General features: G+C 38.4%; 1 pseudogene; it reads left to right on the top strand.

Annotated features, from left to right (window-relative positions):
• The window catches only part of LOC112470380, a 20,859-nt pseudogene extending 3,527 nt beyond the window's left edge, over positions 1-17,332 (top strand).
• The last annotated feature ends 721 nt before the right edge of the window (positions 17,333-18,053 follow it).

The following is an 18,053-nucleotide window of genomic DNA, read 5'->3' as shown; positions in this document are numbered from 1 at the left end:
CGCTCCCTCTCTCTCGCTCTCCCTCTCTCTCTCTCTCTCTCTCTCTCTCTCTCTCTCTCTCTCTCTCTCTCTCTGTCTCTCTCTCTCTCTCTCTCTGTTATTGAAAAGCAAGAAATAATTTTGTAAGTCTTTCGAAATATACTGGAGAGGATAGAATAAAAGTGAAAGTCTTATCAGCTGTACCCGCTCTGATCGTCCCTCTCCCTCTGGCCAAGGGCAATCACTGTACTGGTGCCGTGTGTATCCTAAAGAGATCTTACATGATGCCTGATCCATTTCCCAGCAGGTATTGGAATCTCCGCTGAGATGCTGAGAATGAGCTGAAGTTTCCCTATAATTTCACCCTGGTGAGAATATCTCACGAATAATATAGCACTCACCCTAGCAGTTGGGAGAGACTGGTTTTTATCCTGATTTATTTATTTATTTTTAAATTCTAGTAGGATTATACAGTATTGTGGGGGTGCTATTTTACTTCTCATAAAATGGACATGATAAAACTCACCACTTTCTTACCAGGGGACAAAAAGAGCAATAAATAACTAGGTATCCAGGACAATAATATCCAGGAGAGTAGCAATTTTAGTGACCTCAAAATTCCAAGTTATTTTCCTTAACCAAATGAAACCTTTAAAACTTCAAACCAGCACAAATTGAATAAACAATGCTTAAGGTCATTGTTTGCCAAAGAAGTTATTGATAAAGTAAAAGGATGATTTTATAAGAACCAGAACTCATCTAATGATCGGATTGAGAATGTTCAGCATGGAGAGACTTCATTATAAAAGTGAAAGAAACATTGTGCTTCTACTGAAATAACAGGCGTCTTAGGGTAGAGAGTGACCCGTCCACTACCAGCTCAGAACATAACACAAATCTATGTCCCCGGCTATGGCAGGGATAGGACCTAATGACCAGGTTGTCCCTGGGGTAGGATTCATGGGGGTGGGTACACCTGTACAGTCTTTGTCATGCAGCTAAAATAATGGATACACTGAACCAATTTAAATGACCTTAATAAACTTGTAACCTTGGTGTTTTGGCCACTTTGGGATCTGCTGTAGCTGAGGTGTAGCAAACAACCAACCTGCTGGGGGAAGGTGCTACTCAAAACACACCTGTAATGAGGTATTTTTTTGGTATCAATTTAAAACCCAAACACTGATGCAATTTGGCCCTCTTTAGAGCCTGGCTTCATCAGCTTCCCCATTAATTAGCAAGAGCAGTAAGATGTTGCTAATAGCTACACATCTTGTAAACATGTTGCACAGACCCTGCCCCCGAAGGCCCACACTGTTAAGTGATATCTCAGCTGGGGCTGGCAGAGCTGGTGTCCCCCTCAGGGACCAGCAGAAAGGTGTACAGCCTCTGCTCAGAATCAAAACATCGTACACTAAAAAAAAAAAATAGAAGTATATACAAAAAAAGAAAAAAATCATGCTCTGAGAACTCCTTTTTTGTTGTTCCCATAGAGGTGACGGCCTTTTGATAGTAATGACAATGAGAAGGAAATAAAAATAAAGAAGAGAAGAAGGAGCACGAGAAGAAAACTTGCGTTTACACCCAGTAGGGAACATTTCTGACAAGGCCAAGTGGTGGGCTTATGGGAATACTGGTTTCTTCCCACTGAGCAGAAAGTCTCTGTGACTGTGCCTTAGTCTGCTGAGATGGCTGGTCAGCTGCTTGACAGCTAGTTACGGAAACTAGAACCAAAGCAGTAGGTGAGTCACGTCAGGTTTGCAAAAGCGCTTTCGGCTAGGAAACTGCTAAGGGAGAAGATAGGGCAGATGAAGAGTGGAGGGGCCACAAGGCTGCGGCTTTGTTTGCTAGACTGCTGCTGAATTCTTCTGCGGGATCATGTTCAATGGTAGGTACTCATTGGTATATCAGGAAAGGCGACAGTGGAAACCTAGCAGAGTGGAAGTTTGGGTACGTTCATCTGGCTTTGCCTGAACTCTCCCGGTCAGCACTAGAAGTCCACTGTCTCAGGGAACCACTCAGTCTCAGGCAGACCAGGACAGCTGGTCACTCTACCTGGAGTGCATGGTGGAGAGACCCTAAAGACCATCTTGTCCAACTCTCTCATCTTACAGAAGGGGAAACTGAGGCCCAGCGGGGTTCATGAAACAGCTCGGTATAGGGCTCAAGTCTTCTTAATAAATCATGAATATATCGACTGTCCTGTCATGTGGGTAAAATCACCAGATTACTAAATGCAAACACAGTACAAGACAAAGGACGGACCCCAGAGCGAGGTGACGTGGGTCCTAATCCTGGGTCCACCACTAAATGGGGGGACCTTGGGTGGGATAACTCCTCCCTGCCAGGCACTTTCCACTGACTCTTTCTTTAATTTGACACCTTGAGGGAGGATTACTATGCCCATTTAACAGGTGAAAAATTGGGTTCAGAGAAACCAAGTAACCGGCCCAGAGTCACAGTAAGAAATGAGATTTGAAGGTGGGCTCCTCTGACATCAAAGCAGACGTTCTTCTCGGAATGGGATTAGTACTCTGCTTATTTCCAAGAAGGATTTAGATTAGTGACAAACATGTACTGACTTGAGTCAGCTTGCTTTTCTTTGTTTTCTATATGAGGAACTCAGCCACTGATAGACTTGAATTTTTTTGAGTCTCCAGCTTCCTATCTCCCTCAGAATCAGCATAGAAACTCCGTGATGACAAGAATTTTGTTCACGGCTCTACCCTCAGGGCACATTTGCTTGGCGCCTAGTAGGTTTTCAATTCATATTGGTTGAATGAATGCATGAATACAATTCAAATTTCAACATAGGAATGTTAAGTAATTGTATTATACAGTTTTATTTTATAATGCATTTCAAAGTTGATCTTAAACCCAATTAGAGGAGGAGATAGAAATTAAAGAAGCAAAGATGTATCTGCCAGAAAATTTTTATCAAAAATTATTGGATGGGCTCTTGAATAGATATTTTTGTAAATCAAATACTTTGTTATACTAAAAGAGTTTGCTATTTAAAGGAATCAATGTTTGCGGATCCTGAAATTAAACAAAGACTTTTTTAGAAAGGGAATAAAGATCATAATTAACTTTTCTAAAAAAAATTTGAGAGTGTATGTTGGATTTGCTGCCAGTAAAAGATTCTTTTAGGATAAATTTAGGTCTCACTTCCCTTTGTTTATGTGGAGACTTATATGTAAGAAGCGTAAAACTGAATGGCATTATATTTTATAATTATTTTTATATCATATATTTATCAAGTATCTATTGTCAAAACAATATTAAATAATCAGAATTCTTCAAGCTGATTTAGAAAATAAATCTTCAGGGCTTTTCTAAATGATTAGCGTTTTTTAAATGAAAATTTTCTACCAACATATACAAGCGCCTCTGTTTTCTCAGCATATATGTTGTATATAGGATTCTTCTGATACTACGGATGAAGTGGGTATGCAGTAGTAAGGGTCTGGGATTTATGGGTGAAGCTTTGGATCATTTACCAAGTTCTATGTTCCCTAACTAGTTAGCACTTAAAAATGGTAACGCATCTTTGCATAGTGTATATTTGACACTGGAGAATAAGTAAGAATAAACCACATAGCTTCAAAAATGTTGTTAAAATGGTCTCAGCCCTTAAAACACATTTTAGAGGAAAAAATAAATTACTACCTAGAGCTAATCATAATAAAGCAACATGTCAGGTTTGACGGCGGGCGATCAGATCAGAAAGTAAGCAATATATGGTGTTTGGAGTTTATGTATAAATTCAATGGGCAGAGAAATAACGTTCTGATTTGATTGTACTACCGCTCTGTGTTAGTTGTGCTATTAAGATAATGATGGAACATCATCTTTTTTTGTGGATACAAGAGGTCTAGTACCATAAAGAATTGACTAAATCTGTGACTATTTCAAGGCAAACAGTCCATAAAATATCCATACTACAAGGAAATGTGACTAAGACAGGTTTATAGATTCATGGAACCATATGAACTCTACTTCTTTTGACTTAGTCTTTATATCTCCCTAGAACTATGACTAATCCTCTTTATTTGAACAACTTCAAAGACTCTGATTTGACACACAGGGCACACATCTAATAGACAAACTTAGTTCCAGCCAGCAGCTAATCAGAAGCAACAAAAAGGTGTATCTTGATGAAGAATTGACTTGTTGTCTAAGCTACCACTTTAATTTATTCAACAGAAATTTATCCTGTCACAGCTCACTGCTCAGAGGCAGAAGAAAGCCTGATTAGCAGAGGCAAAAAATTCTTCTAGCCAACAGAGTTGCAAGTAACCAATTTCATCTCACTATATTTACTTATAGAAAATCTATCAATTTTTGTATAATTAACTTTGTAACCAGATATTTACTTAGTAATCTTGTTGTTTCTAACAGCTTTTCAATTGATTTTTATGCATTTTAGAGATATATAATAATATCATCTGCAAGTAATTTCTTCCCATATTTATAACTCCTTTGTTTCTCTTATCTAATTGCATTGGCCAGCACTTCCAAAATAATATTAAATAATAGTTTCCATAGTGGACAATATTGTCTTATCTTTGATCATTGGAAAATGCTTTCACCATTTTATTATTAAGCGTCGTGATAGTTTTTCAATTAATATGTGTGTATATGTTTATATGTGAATTTGTTATGTCCAGGATCTATTCCTAATTAAAATTTTAAAAATAAAAAATGGCTGTTCAATTTTTATAAAAAGCTCTTCTAGCCACCAAAAGTATAATGATGGGAGTTTTATCCTACGACCTATTAACATAGTGAATTTTGATATCAGATTTCATAATCAAACTATCCTTGCATTCCTATGGTTTTTGCATTTTAATAAACTCCTGAATTCAATATTTTCTTTTAGAATTGTACCTAAGGATATAGCATATAAAGAAATAGTATTATCTCTCTCTATTCCAGTATTTCTATTCTCTTTGGCACTGTAGGAAGGAAGATGCTGTTAATATACCTCTAGAATTTATTTGCTGAGAGCAAGTAATTATAATTGTAGCTCACACTTACATAGCATGTATTCTGTGATACATGCTAACCTAACAGCTTTGCATATATTAATACTTTCAATCTTCAGAAGAGCCTGGTGAGGAAAGTACTATCATCACCATCATCATCATCATCATCATCATCATCATCATCTGTTTTTTAGTTGAGGAAACTGAGCTTAAGTAACTTTTCAAGGTCATACAGGTAGTAAGTGACAAAGTCCAGGCAATTTGGCATGAGAGTTTATGCTTTGATTCTCTATGTCATTCATTTATTCAACCTGCAATATGTATTTACTGAGTGTCTCCTCTTTTGAAGGCACTAAACAAAAATTTTCCTTTGAAAAAGCAAGTCAATATTTTGATGGATATTCAGGTCTGAGTAATGGGTCTAAAAAGTTTGTATCCCTTTAGTCCAGATAGCATTTCCATGAAGCTTTCATCCCAATCTTTTAAAATGTCTGTCTATGGTATGTCAGACTGAGGGAATATTAAGTTTAGCCCAAGACGCGAGCTCAGTTTGATGGCATCTTGCCAGATGCTGCATGGATGCTGCTGAAAAAGCCTGCCCTCAGTAACAGGAGGGAATTAAGTATCCGTGTCAGTTCCACGAAGAGGCTTTAAGTGATGCTACTGGACACGGTGTATATGGGAAAGGTGGAAAACTAGCTGGACTAAGATGTGCAGCATGACACAGCGTGCTTGGTCAAAAGAAGTGTAAAAACTGGAGAGGAAGCAGTGCCTCACGTCCATCAGCACAAGAAAATAACCAAGTGCCAGCTCCAGCCAGAGCATGAGAGTAGCACAGCGTCCAAGAGGTGGCTTTCACGCCATATGTCTTTCCCCCTGCCCCAGTATCCCTGTGGCATTTTTGAAGTGTTAGTCCTTGATTCCTTCTATTACCTGGTTTTAATTAACCTCCCGAAGCCCCTTTGTCTGGGTGGCAGTGTCAGCTGTGAGGGGGGTGAATAGAAGGCACCCCTGTCAATATATTTTGGAAGGAGCCTTGTGAATGGGCCCGATGAGCCGAGGTTGGGGGGCAGGGGAGCGGGGAAGGAATGTTTCCTCTCTAATCCGGCATTTAATCACTGGGGCTGAGGACAATGGAGGCTCCTGGCCTCCTAGAGCCTGATTCCATTCGGCAAGCCCAGCCCTCTTTTGTCAGCCCCGCAAGGAGGCCCCACCTCCCCATGCTCCACACAAGACTCGCTTCACAAGTGTCATTGAGATGAAACAGCCAGTCCATGGGACTTGTGACCACCGGGCCCAGCCTCTGCGACCAGCACTGGCCCACCCTTCACAGGGCTTTGTTATTCTATGGACCCACAATTCTGTTGAAAGCCTGATTTTGATTTCCAGACACTTTTATATTTAGAGTTCTCCAAGGGAGTGCAATCCAATGGAACTATTTTTACACATATTATTTTTCCTAAAAAAATTATGATTCCACTAAAGAGGTAAAGGGTGCCAGATAGTCCATAGCAATATGAAATTATAAACACAGTGATACTAAAATTAAATAAAACCTCTCGATAACAATATTTTTCCTTTCCCTGCCAGTCCTTAACAACCACAACTAATTCCATGTAATAATCGCAGCAAAGATGTAACTTTTTGTACTTTGTTTTTTTTAAGCCAAGTATTTTTTTCATATTGCTATTTGCTTTCATAATGATTATTTTAATGGCTGTTTATATTTATTTCATCAAGGTCATATAGTTAACCTTTCCCCTACTGCTGGACATACATATAAAGGGATGTCATACTACAGGCAAAGAGGTCCAGCCTTTCGAATCTGAAAACCTCAGCTGCGTCTGCCTGTGCTCGGTGTACCTTCACCACCCTGAACGTGAATCTCTTCATCTATAAAGTGTGGGTAACAACAGGACCCACTTTCCAGAGCCACTGTAAAATCTAAGGAGATGATGTATGTGAAAGGCATTTCTGAACTACAGCACCCAACAAGTCATAGTATTATTAGCTTGTTTCCAAATGTTCAAGACTAAAAATCAAGATGCCGGTGAGCATTTTCAAACACATTATGTTCAACTTCTTTTGAATTCTTTGCTAAGGAGAGATTTCAAGACGTATGATTATTGGATCAAAAAATGTGAACATTTTTATGATGTCAGATCTTAGATCCAAATAACTACCTGATTTTCAAAAGGGTTGAACCAATTTCCATCATAACTGGATGTGTCTGGATGTAGCATTTTGCCAAGGCCTCACTGGGACAGTAGATCTTCACTTTAAGACATGTTGGCCAGTTATATAATTTGCAGCCATTTGAGTTGTTTTGACTACTGGTGAAGTCTGAACATTTTGCATGTGTTCCCTTACAAAAAATAATTCCTCTTGTGTGGGAATCATTTGTCAATTAGCTCTTATACAATATTAAGACCCTTTTAAAAAGAATGCAAATTCGCCAAGGTAGAGAGAAAAAGACTATATCACATAGAGAAACCAATTTGAGCTTTAAAACATCACTTAATGTATAAAAAGTGTTTGTAGGATTCTGTAGTCAGTGAGCTCTAAAAAACCAACAATCCAGATTTCATCAATTTCCCTGAAATGCGTCCACCCATGGTGGTTTTTCCACATCTGGTGCCAATCTTATATCTTTGGTCCTTTTCTGTAGTGGAGATGTTACCCTGTGAAGAACAGAAATGCCAGTTTTGGGAGCTGACATTTTACCTGTGGGGAACTGAGGCCTGGGGTGCTATACTTCAACTAATGGATTCATTCGCAAGTATTTATTAGGTGTTATTAAGCTCTTTTTTAAAACATGGTTCCTGCTCTCACAGGAATCAATGAGTCCAAAGAATTAGCAACAGAAAACCATCCTAGAACACCGAACAAATATGAAAATCCAGTGGTGTTGTCTCTAAGCACCCTGAGAGATTAGGAAATGGGGAGGCCATGTAGCCTGGAGTGAGCGAGGAATTTTTCAGAGAGGTGGCTAAAATTGTCCCCTTAGATCAATGACAGCAGAACACAGGAGTGAGGAACGGGACCACCTACAGCATTTGGTGCCCGGCCCATGCACTCAGCTGCCCCTGTCCATAAGGAACTTCAGTCTGGGTGGCAGGAGACAATGTTGACAGAGACAGAAATTGAAAATAAATGACAAATCACAAAACGAAGAGAAAACTACTAGAAAGCTCTCAAGATAATATTATAATTACAATTTGTGAGTATTAGTGTAATGGTATAATATTTGAATGTGGTGTGATAATTACAATATTTGAGTATTGGTACTTTAGTATAATACCTGAGTATGGCATTATATTATGAAATGTGACTATTGGTACTATAGCAAAATATTTAAGTATGGTGTTAAAATTATAACATTTGAGTATTAGTATTTGAGTAGAAGATTTGAGGACAGCATTATAATTATACTTGGGTTGCATCCCAGCTACATGGCTTCACTTTACTGTTCTTGAGCCTCAGTTTCTTCATTTGTGGGAATATAGTATTTTCTTGCTCACCAGGCTGACATCAGAAAAATGCATGTTAAAAGTAAGTTCGTAACATTAATTTAATGTTTTAACATTTACAAAGCACTTTCATGGTCCCCATCTCGATTGAGACTTATGGACTCATTTTATAGATAAAAACACTGAGGCTCAGAGAAGTCCTCTGACTTAATGAGGTCACAGGAGCCAGGTTAAACCCACTTGAAGCCTAGAGGTCCATATACAATGGTGTTCTATTTGCATCTACTAGGTATGTGCCAAGCATTACGTTAGACATTTTATTTGTGCTATCCCAGGAAACTCTCCAGCCGCTCCAAACGAGATGGCCATATTACTCAGCCCTGGTTTACAGAGTGACACTGGGGTTCGGGGAGTTACAACTGTGTGGGTAGTTGATGGCAGAACAGGATGAGCTCAGGTCTGAATCCGAAGCCTGGGAGATGATGGATCCGGATCTCGGATGGGTGACATCTACCTGCAGGAGCTGTAGGGAGAGTCAGGAGACCGCTGGACCCACCTGCGAGAGAGGCTCTATAGCTCTCCTCAGAGAGATTGGGTGGGCGGGGGACCACAGAGGCCAACGGCATTCAGCTATCGTTCGAGCCAAGTGACAGTTTGCTTTTGAAATGTGTGTTCCCAGCTCTATCACACATCAATAAAAAATAAGCCCAAATCCTGCTACTTATCACTTTATTTGGGGCAAACACTGAAGATGATGTGACCTAAAAATTCTTTGTCATTTGAGCTAATCAATGAAAACAGATTGTTTGCTCAAGGTAACGAATCTGTTTCTTTTCTTAAACCTTAAAAGACACACACACACACACACACACACACACACACACACACACACACACACTGCACTATCATTGTTGATAAATAGGTTTAATGCAAGTTTCAGTTTCTTTGTTTTTTTGCATTCTGATTATTTGTAACACTCCAACAAAGTAACAATTAACCAAAAAAAAAAAGTTTTCAAGTAAAAATGAAATGTTCTCACCTTATTTAAATAGGGAAATTTTATTCTTCAGTTTTAGGGTTCTGCTTTTAAAAATGTATGGTTTATTAAGATTTTTGTACTCTCATATAATTCCTTATGAATTTAGGTTCCTTTCTCAGAAGATGTAACAACATTATGATTGTATTAATCACCTGAATTAAATGTAATATGCTTTGTTATTGATTTTTGTTTTATTCCTTAACATCCAATATAATTTTAGAAAGGCCATGTTTGAGTTATGATACTTGAGTATGGCATTGCAAATGACTCTAGCCAAACACTTAATATTTTAAAAACTCAGAATCTTTTCATGACTTTCCTCTTTTAAAAAATTATAGTCAAACTGCTAGTCTTATATTCAAATAGATGTGATTAAAATGTAACTTTTCATTACAAAAAGAAATAGACATTATATCAAATTATAGCATATTAATTTGAAATATATTTATATTCTTAGTTTTCATGTTTTGCTTTTTTTAAATCACACTATTTCTCCATGTCTGTTATTACTGGAGTCTTATACAAGAAACAAGTAAATAAATAACATGTCTGTTATAACCAGAAATGATTTTAAAATAAATTGAAACAACAATTTATTTCATTAATTGTTGATTAATAGAGAAAGTTACAAAACATTTTAATCTTGATCTGTGGATGATTAGCATCTGTTGAATGTAGTGGAGTATGATGTATAGAAGTAAGTTTGTCCTGGGGAAAATATACGCTGATGCAACTTTAAAACAGATTTTTCTGCATTTTTGACTGTAAGCAAGAGAGGGTATGAATGGATAGCACAGAACAGGCCTGCGGCCCTGGAGCTGCAAATCATGGCCCTCTGTAAATACATCTTAACTCCCTAGCAAGTCCATTGCACAAGCAGAGACATATTACAAATAACTGAAACAATTGATTTCTTGAGCTTCAGAAAAATTTCCCCATCAAATTATATGGAAAATAAGAGTAATAAAAAATAGTCTGCAAAGAAGTATGGTTTCGTATGGACACAATTTTTAAAAAATGTACCTTTGGTTTTAGTTGAGTAACCTTACTTAGTGCACGGCTGATTACTAAGGTTCTGAAGGAAAAAGTGGAAGTGAGTAATTATTTGTGACTGTTTGCTGCCTGTAACCATATTGACGGCTTTGGAGCATAATGTTAGTGACAAAAATAAAATACAAGAGAGCTATGGAACCCTCTGGGGAGAAATCAGAGCCCAGAGAAGAGCAATCTGTTCAGCCCGCCCCGGCCCTGCCAGGTTCATTAAGACACCTTGGCGTGAAGCCCTTTTCACCCACCTGCCAACGGGGGTGACTTGGCTTTGTCTGTCGTTCCCAGTTTGGCTTCAGAGCTGGGACTGGAAAGGCTAAAAGATCACATGCAACAGGCCAACAAGGGTTAGCATCTATGTCCTTGACAACCGTAGGCTCTGGTGGGAAATTTGCCTGTTTCTCTTGAATACCCGTGGCCTCCTCGTTCCTCCTCCTTTGCACCCCCTTCTTAGTACCAGCTCTTGGTAAAAGATCTGACATCCATGTTTATACCTCCCTGTCATTTTAAGTAGCTGGATGGCCTCTTCTATTTAAATCTTAATAAACCTTATCTTTTTAATAGATGTTACGGGGTTAAGCTATTGTTCACCTATGACATGAGATTGCGGATGCGGACAGTGGTGACCACGTCTGCCAGCATCCCAACTCTCAAAGCTGCAGAGGCCTCAAGGGGTCAGCTGATTTGGCCTTCAGCTTTCTGCCTTGAGGCAGGCAAGGTGTCCAGGCCTGGTGACTGCCTAAGTCTGCCCAGTCAGTACCTACTGGGGGAGCAATTTAGCCAATGTATATCAAGAATTTAAAAATAGTTCATATACATCAAGTCAATAATCCCACTTCCATGATGCTAACTAGAGAAATAAGCCAAATGCAGACAAAGTTCTATAACTAGGATATTAATCACATCACTGTTTATAATAGCAAAAAGTGAAAGGCACTCAAACATCCAGTGATATGAAAATAGTAAATTGTAATACATCCCTACAGTAGAGTATTTTTCAGCCAATAAAATTGTGGATTTTTGTGAGATTATAAGTCAAAAAGCAGCAAACGAAACAAACAAAACATCACGATCCCATTTGGATTTTTTAAAATTAGTATTAAAAACAAGGATTAACAATGATCATCTCTGCCTAGTGAGATTATATGTGATTTTTATGTTCTTAGTTACGCTCCTTCAAATTTTCCAAACTTTTAATAATAATCTTAAAATAGAAGAAGAGTTTATGGAATAATGATGATAACAACATAAATGCTAATCTCTACTGGGCATTTCTTACACGCCTGACACCATGGGAAGCACGTTGCCTGTATTATCTCATTTATGAATAATCCCGTGTTGTAAGGGTTCTCGTCACTTTTGCTTTGCAGATAAACCAACTCAATGTTAGTTCCAGAAATCAAATCAGGCAGTCTCTGGAGTTTTATTGATAAAGAGAAATGTTCCCGATAAATTAAAAATTACAACAATTTTTCGTAATGCATAGAGAAAAATATTGACACTAAAATGTTAACATGATTATCTCTGGGAATGGAATTTGAAGACATTACAATATTTCTCTTTATATTTATATTTTTAAATAACATAGATTATTCTAATGGTAAAGGAAAACGATAAAATATGAAGTCATATTATGAGTTAATATGGAAAACTAAGTACCACGTAAAATATTTTCATTAGAAAATGCATTTTGAGTTCTAAAATATTGACAATACAGCCCCTTCATAGATAGGTTGCTGGTCGTGTCATTTTTGATGACCCAATATGACTATATGACAGTATAACAGCACTTCTTCAGTGCCTACCAAGTACTTCTTTGAACCTACCAAAGTGCTAGCACAATTTTTTTGATCACAGAATTATCTCCATAAATATTTATTAGTGAAAAAGCAGCAATACTAAAAAAAAAGAAAGAAAAAAAAATGTTCTGGGGAAAAAATTTAATTAGGAGGCACAATGACATAACAAAGTAAGCCTCATGTCAGGTGAAATGACCCCTCGCTGAGTCATACTAAGACCTAAAGCAACACTGCCTATTACTCAGATTCTTTCCAAGACAATTGGACGAAGAAAGTCTGTGAATATGGACTGACAACGAGAAGGAAAGTAAGCTCCATTCTCAAATTCAGAGTTAGGTCCAAAGATACTTCCTCTGAAAGGCGTCTCTGCTTCCCAGTGCGTTTCGACTGAAGTGTTCCCTGTAATCAAGCATACCTCTCCTCTCTTTCACTCACTCATGCTCTTCCCTTCCCCAGTTCTACCTTACTCACAAACCTCAGGGGACCTTCAGCACGCCTCCTCCGCCGGAAAATCGCCACTTGTACCACTTCTAGCTCGGCTTCTTGAGTCAGGAACGCTGCTGGGGTGCTCGGGCTCCCCCTGGCGGAAGTCGGCTAGCGGGTCAGACAGTCCGTAAACCTGGTTTGCTTTGCAGAAGAACGTTGCCATCTAGCGCAAGAAAAAGCAATGCCTCCCTTTCTTTTCTTCAGCTAATGATGTAACTACGGATTGAATATTTATAATGCCATCTCACGTTTAAGCTGAATCACATTTAAGCTTTCCTAGGAAAAGTTTTGATCATCTCCTTTCTACCTTAAATGTACTTCGGTGAATTAAAGAAAATGTAACTGGCCGCTACTTTCCTGGAAAAGTTACCAGAAACCTGAGCTAAAAAGGGAATGAGGAGGCAATAAAGGTATCTTTAGTTCATGATCAATTTGTTGTTTCCCTCATTACCACTGACACTTTATTCTTTTTTAATGTGCATATTATGATTCTTTTGTCAAAAGCTTTACCTAATCCAGCCCTGTGGAATCAGATAACATAGAAGCTCATGCTAGCAAACTTCCCTGGTGTGGTATTCTGGCTTGATGAGCTTGTCTTGGAAATATGCTATCAAGAAATCACTGTCAAAATAGAGATGAACTGATGATTCAAAATCCAGAGTAAAGGTTTAAGATTTATGACAGTTAAATTATAAATGATGAGCATTATCAGATATGCCTCATAGGCCTTGGCAAAGCAAACCTTAGAGAGTTTAGAATAAAAATAGAGGACGTGATTGGGATTAAAAAAAATCCATTGTGGAGCAAAACGATACAAACAAATCTAAATATACTAATACTAATATCGATATTAATGCATCAAATTCTCACATTAAAACAGATTGGGTTAAAAATTCAGCCATAAGACAACAGATAAATCCAAAACACACGGATAAAAGAATAGCAAAGTAAAACAATGAGTAGAGATATACCAGAAAAATATACAAACCAAAAAAAAAAAAAAAACCTAGGACAGCCATATTAATTGTAGACAAAATAACAATTAAGAGGTTAAATAACATTCTGATATAAAATTCAACTTACTAAGAAAACATAACAATTCTAAACTTGAAGGCATTACATAAAATAGAATCAAAATATGTAAAGCAATAATTGGGGAACAAGACATTCTAAATGGAGATGCAAAGAGCTTAGAGTAGCAAGGCATTCTTAAAGAAGAATGAACTAAGACCTATGCATAAAAGATCTATTATAAGTCTATGGAAACTAAGAATGTATAGTATTGGCACAAGAATAAGACAAGCAAATCAATAAAACAGAATAGTGAATCCAGAAAGAGACCTACATATATACAGTCATTTGATTTACAGAAAGCTGACACTGGAACAGTTGGATAGAAAAAAAGCTTTTACTCTACCTCATACCAAAACATGAAAATCAATTCCAGATTAATTGTAGGTTAAATCTGTTAGGTTGAAACGTATGATACTGCCATTTTGTAGGATGATGCAACCTAATAAAACAATAAAGCTTTTGAAATAAAACATAGGACAAGTTATTCCCAGTTCTTTAATTTCCACATCTGAGAAGTAGGGATAATAATAGCGTCTACCTCATAAGGTTGAGAGGACTGCATTAAGTGTTTAAAATACTACCAGACACTTATTAAGTTCTATCTAGGTTTTTCTAATTATTATTATTAGTTGTAGAAGAAGCTGCATCTAGTTACAAGAGAGACGGTCTTGACTTGGCAGATTTATGCCTAACAAAGTTCAGAAATTTTAGTAATTAAGGGAAGAAAAGGATATTCGGTATTGGAGAGTAGCAAAGAAGATGAAAAGGGAACAGAAAAACATAATGAAGGACAAATTAAGAGTTCACGATCCACTCAAAACAAAAAATATGTAAACGAGTTGAGTTATTCTAATAACCATTTGGTTTAATCATTTCATTTGTGCACATCCCCCTTCCTACCCTCAAACTGCCCCCATCAAGAATCAGCTCCAGGGTGTGTGTTTATGTTCTTTCTCTCTGCTATATTTCCACTTCTAAAATGCGCAGTGCATCATGGGTGTCCAACAAAAATCGGTGGATCACAACCTTGATGCCACAAATGTGTGCAGGATGCTGTGTTTTCTGTCTATTTGGAGGCACATTTTCTGGTAAGATGCCACAGAAATCAGAAGCGTAACAGTCTTCCTGGAGGTCCAGCAAACTTTGCAGTAAGATTTTATTTATGCTCATCTTACACGTATTTATGACTTCTTAGTTTTTAAAAAATAGTTCTTCAATCCCATAATTTACTTCATGTTTTTCAAACATTGAAAAGCTGCAGTGTCCAGGATTATGAGTCACCTGCCAAAACTAATGCAGATACAACATTTTGTGTTTTTGCCACAATAAGGGTGTAAAAATGCTATTTTGGGCAATTCACACAAGCAGTAGTTTAATGATCTGAAATGTCCAGGGCTTGTTATTTCCTACTCTATAAACTTTAAGGGTTTATAACAGACAATCAAATCACAGATTTGAAGGCTACATGTTAGGAGGACTCAGTCACAATTAGGACGAAGTTGAATAAGGAGTGAAATTGGGTTTTCTTACCATCTCTTGTCTAGTTGGACACCCCGTTACCAACACAAGAGGCTGGTTTTTGTTTCTGGTTTTATCCTGTCGGTGTCCGGCATATACAAAATTCATCTCTTATTGCTTCATGGATAGTGCTGCTCACAGACATTAACTTCTTGTCAATAGTTTGAAACTTCTTGTCATGATGGACTAAAGCGAGTGTGAGCATCTTTCTAATAGAGTCCGTCAAGGTAAGCCATGTTGGGACTTTTTGGACAGCAGGGTTTAGGTCTGACTCTGTGAGAAATCAGTGTCGCCAGTAGATGGAGCACTAGGCTAAAAATCCATGGGCCTGTGGGGGAGGTAGGCAGAAGGTTGCCCGCTCAGTTATAAATGTTTAAAGCAGAATCTGAGGAAATGCTCAGGTCTGGAAAATTGAGCAAAAAGCAGAAAGTGGGTATTTGCTAGATGAGGCACAAGACTGTCCGGAAATGTGGGCATAAGCGAAGCATGGCAGCGCTACGTTAGAGCGGCCCTCCTCATTGAGTTCTACAGGCGCCCTCTCTTGAATGGAGTCCTACTCTGTGCTGTCCACCCGCATAGTCCTCCATCTAGCCGCGATGACCCCAAACACACCATAATATGGAACTGTCGGTGGATTCTAGCCACCTGCCCTTCAGCAGGCAGCCAGTCCATCCCCAGCTTAGCTGAAGTCAGGGGCTGGGCGCAGTTATAGGAACTGGGCCCAGCGAGTTCTTTAGTCACTGGCTCTCGCCCGTTCCATCGCACCTGTTGTTTAAAGACCTGGGTCAGTTTTTCTCCCATCCCTGCTAAGAGTCCCTTCCCTCTTGGGCGTATATTTTGCAAGCTGTGCTCTTTGCCCGAAGTTAACAAGCTAATAGCTGTCCATTCCCTTCTCCATCCTCCTCTCTATCCCATATTAGCAGTACCCCGCCCCCCAACACACACACCACCACCCAGGCAGTCAAATGCCCACCAGGTTTATACATGAGTCTCCTAAGACCAGGGGAAGCATGAGCCAGTTCCTCAGAGCATGAGCAGGTCCAAGTTCCAGAAAAACTCAGTTTCTGGTGCTTCAAAATTAGATTAGATCCTGAACCACGAAGACCTTCTAAATGACCAGCTACTCATTTCTGTGACATCTCTGAAATACGTGTCATATTCTGATGCTGAGTCTGCTTCCAGTCTGAAGAAGCGATATTGGTTTGGATAAACGGGCCTCTGAAGTTGGCTTTAACAAAGATGCAGCGATTGTGCATGGCAGCTGCTTATGGTCCGTTTACAGATATGCTGTTCCCTGGTTCTATTGCCTGGAAGAAAGAGAAGTTACAAGCTAAGCTGGAAAGTGAATATATCCAGAAAGAAATTTTATATGCTACAAGCAGGTTTCAAGAGAATGAAGGTTGACAAAATAATTCTTGCGGACGAATCATTGAAAATCTGAAGTCTTTTGGATCTCGTTCAGTGGTTCAAGAAATGTTTGATGCAAAGTACGATGGAAAAGACTCTGACTCTACTGTAGCTGCTAGACAAGGCCAAAATATGTCAGGAGCACCTTCCTTTGTTGCTATAGTTCTGAATAAGCCTGCAGTGCAGCTCCTCAGAGGCCCGTTTAGACACAAAGAACTACTACTACTAATCGTTGTGGCTTAGAAAGAAAGCATCTCGGCTTAGGCGATGGGAATGATGAAGCAGCTGAATCAATGGAGCAGGTCAATGTATTGAAATCATTGACAAACTGGCGAAGGAAAGTATTTCTATTTTGGAAAGCTAAGGCAGGTCGAATTGATGTGCCAGGAGAATGAGGAAGAAGATTGCCTTGTACCGGAAGTGTGGCATCTCTGTGCCACAAACGAAGCTTTGGGGTTCCTTAACGAAGGGGGGCCCACAGGAAGAACCAGCACCGTATTAACAGTCTTGGGCAGCAACATCTGAATCTTTCCCTCCAAATCATGTGCTTATCTATAAAATAACCTCCTTTACTACTTAGAGGACTCGCTGGCTTCTTTCTATAAGCAAAAAAAAACAAAAATAACAAAAAAAAAAACACCTCTTAAAACTCCCTTTTGCAGAAGTTTCAATCTTTTTCCAATAAGTTTGAATCGGGATCATTTTACCTTCCAGCACAGTATTAACTTCTAGTGGGCTCCCCTCAGAAAGAAAGTGGCTGATCTTGGGAGCTCACTCACCATTGGGTAGTTGATAAACTGATTTCTGGAAAGGGCGTGTTCTGTGATATACTGAGGTGGAGACTTTATAGAGAAATTTAAAGACTATTAATTCACAGAATTGAAGTAATTACTGTGAAATGATTATACAACATTTTAAGGAGTGTTACCACAGGTCACAAGAGTTAAAAAAAGAAAAGAAAGCCAATCAAAAAATTTTAGTTCTTACCTCTTTTGAGCTCTCTGTCCTTTTGAACGCCATGCACTCCTACCTCTTTAAGAAAGAATTTAGGATAAAGTTGATAGTTTTGGAATGTAATCGGTTTATACTTTCTGACTTCCTCAATTACTTCTTTCTTAACAGTGTTATTGAGATATAACTCATATACTATATAACGCATCCATTTTAAAGTGCAACATTTAATGGTTTCAATATATACACAGAATTGTGCAACTACCACCACAGTCAAGTTTAGAACCTTTCATCA

The sequence above is a fragment of the Pteropus alecto genome, unplaced genomic scaffold (genome assembly GCF_000325575.1).
Source record: "Pteropus alecto unplaced genomic scaffold, ASM32557v1 scaffold3, whole genome shotgun sequence".
Classification (NCBI taxonomy): Eukaryota; Metazoa; Chordata; class Mammalia; order Chiroptera; family Pteropodidae; genus Pteropus; species Pteropus alecto.
Note: the sequence above shows the minus strand (reverse complement) of the source record. Positions and strands in the feature narration are given on the sequence as shown.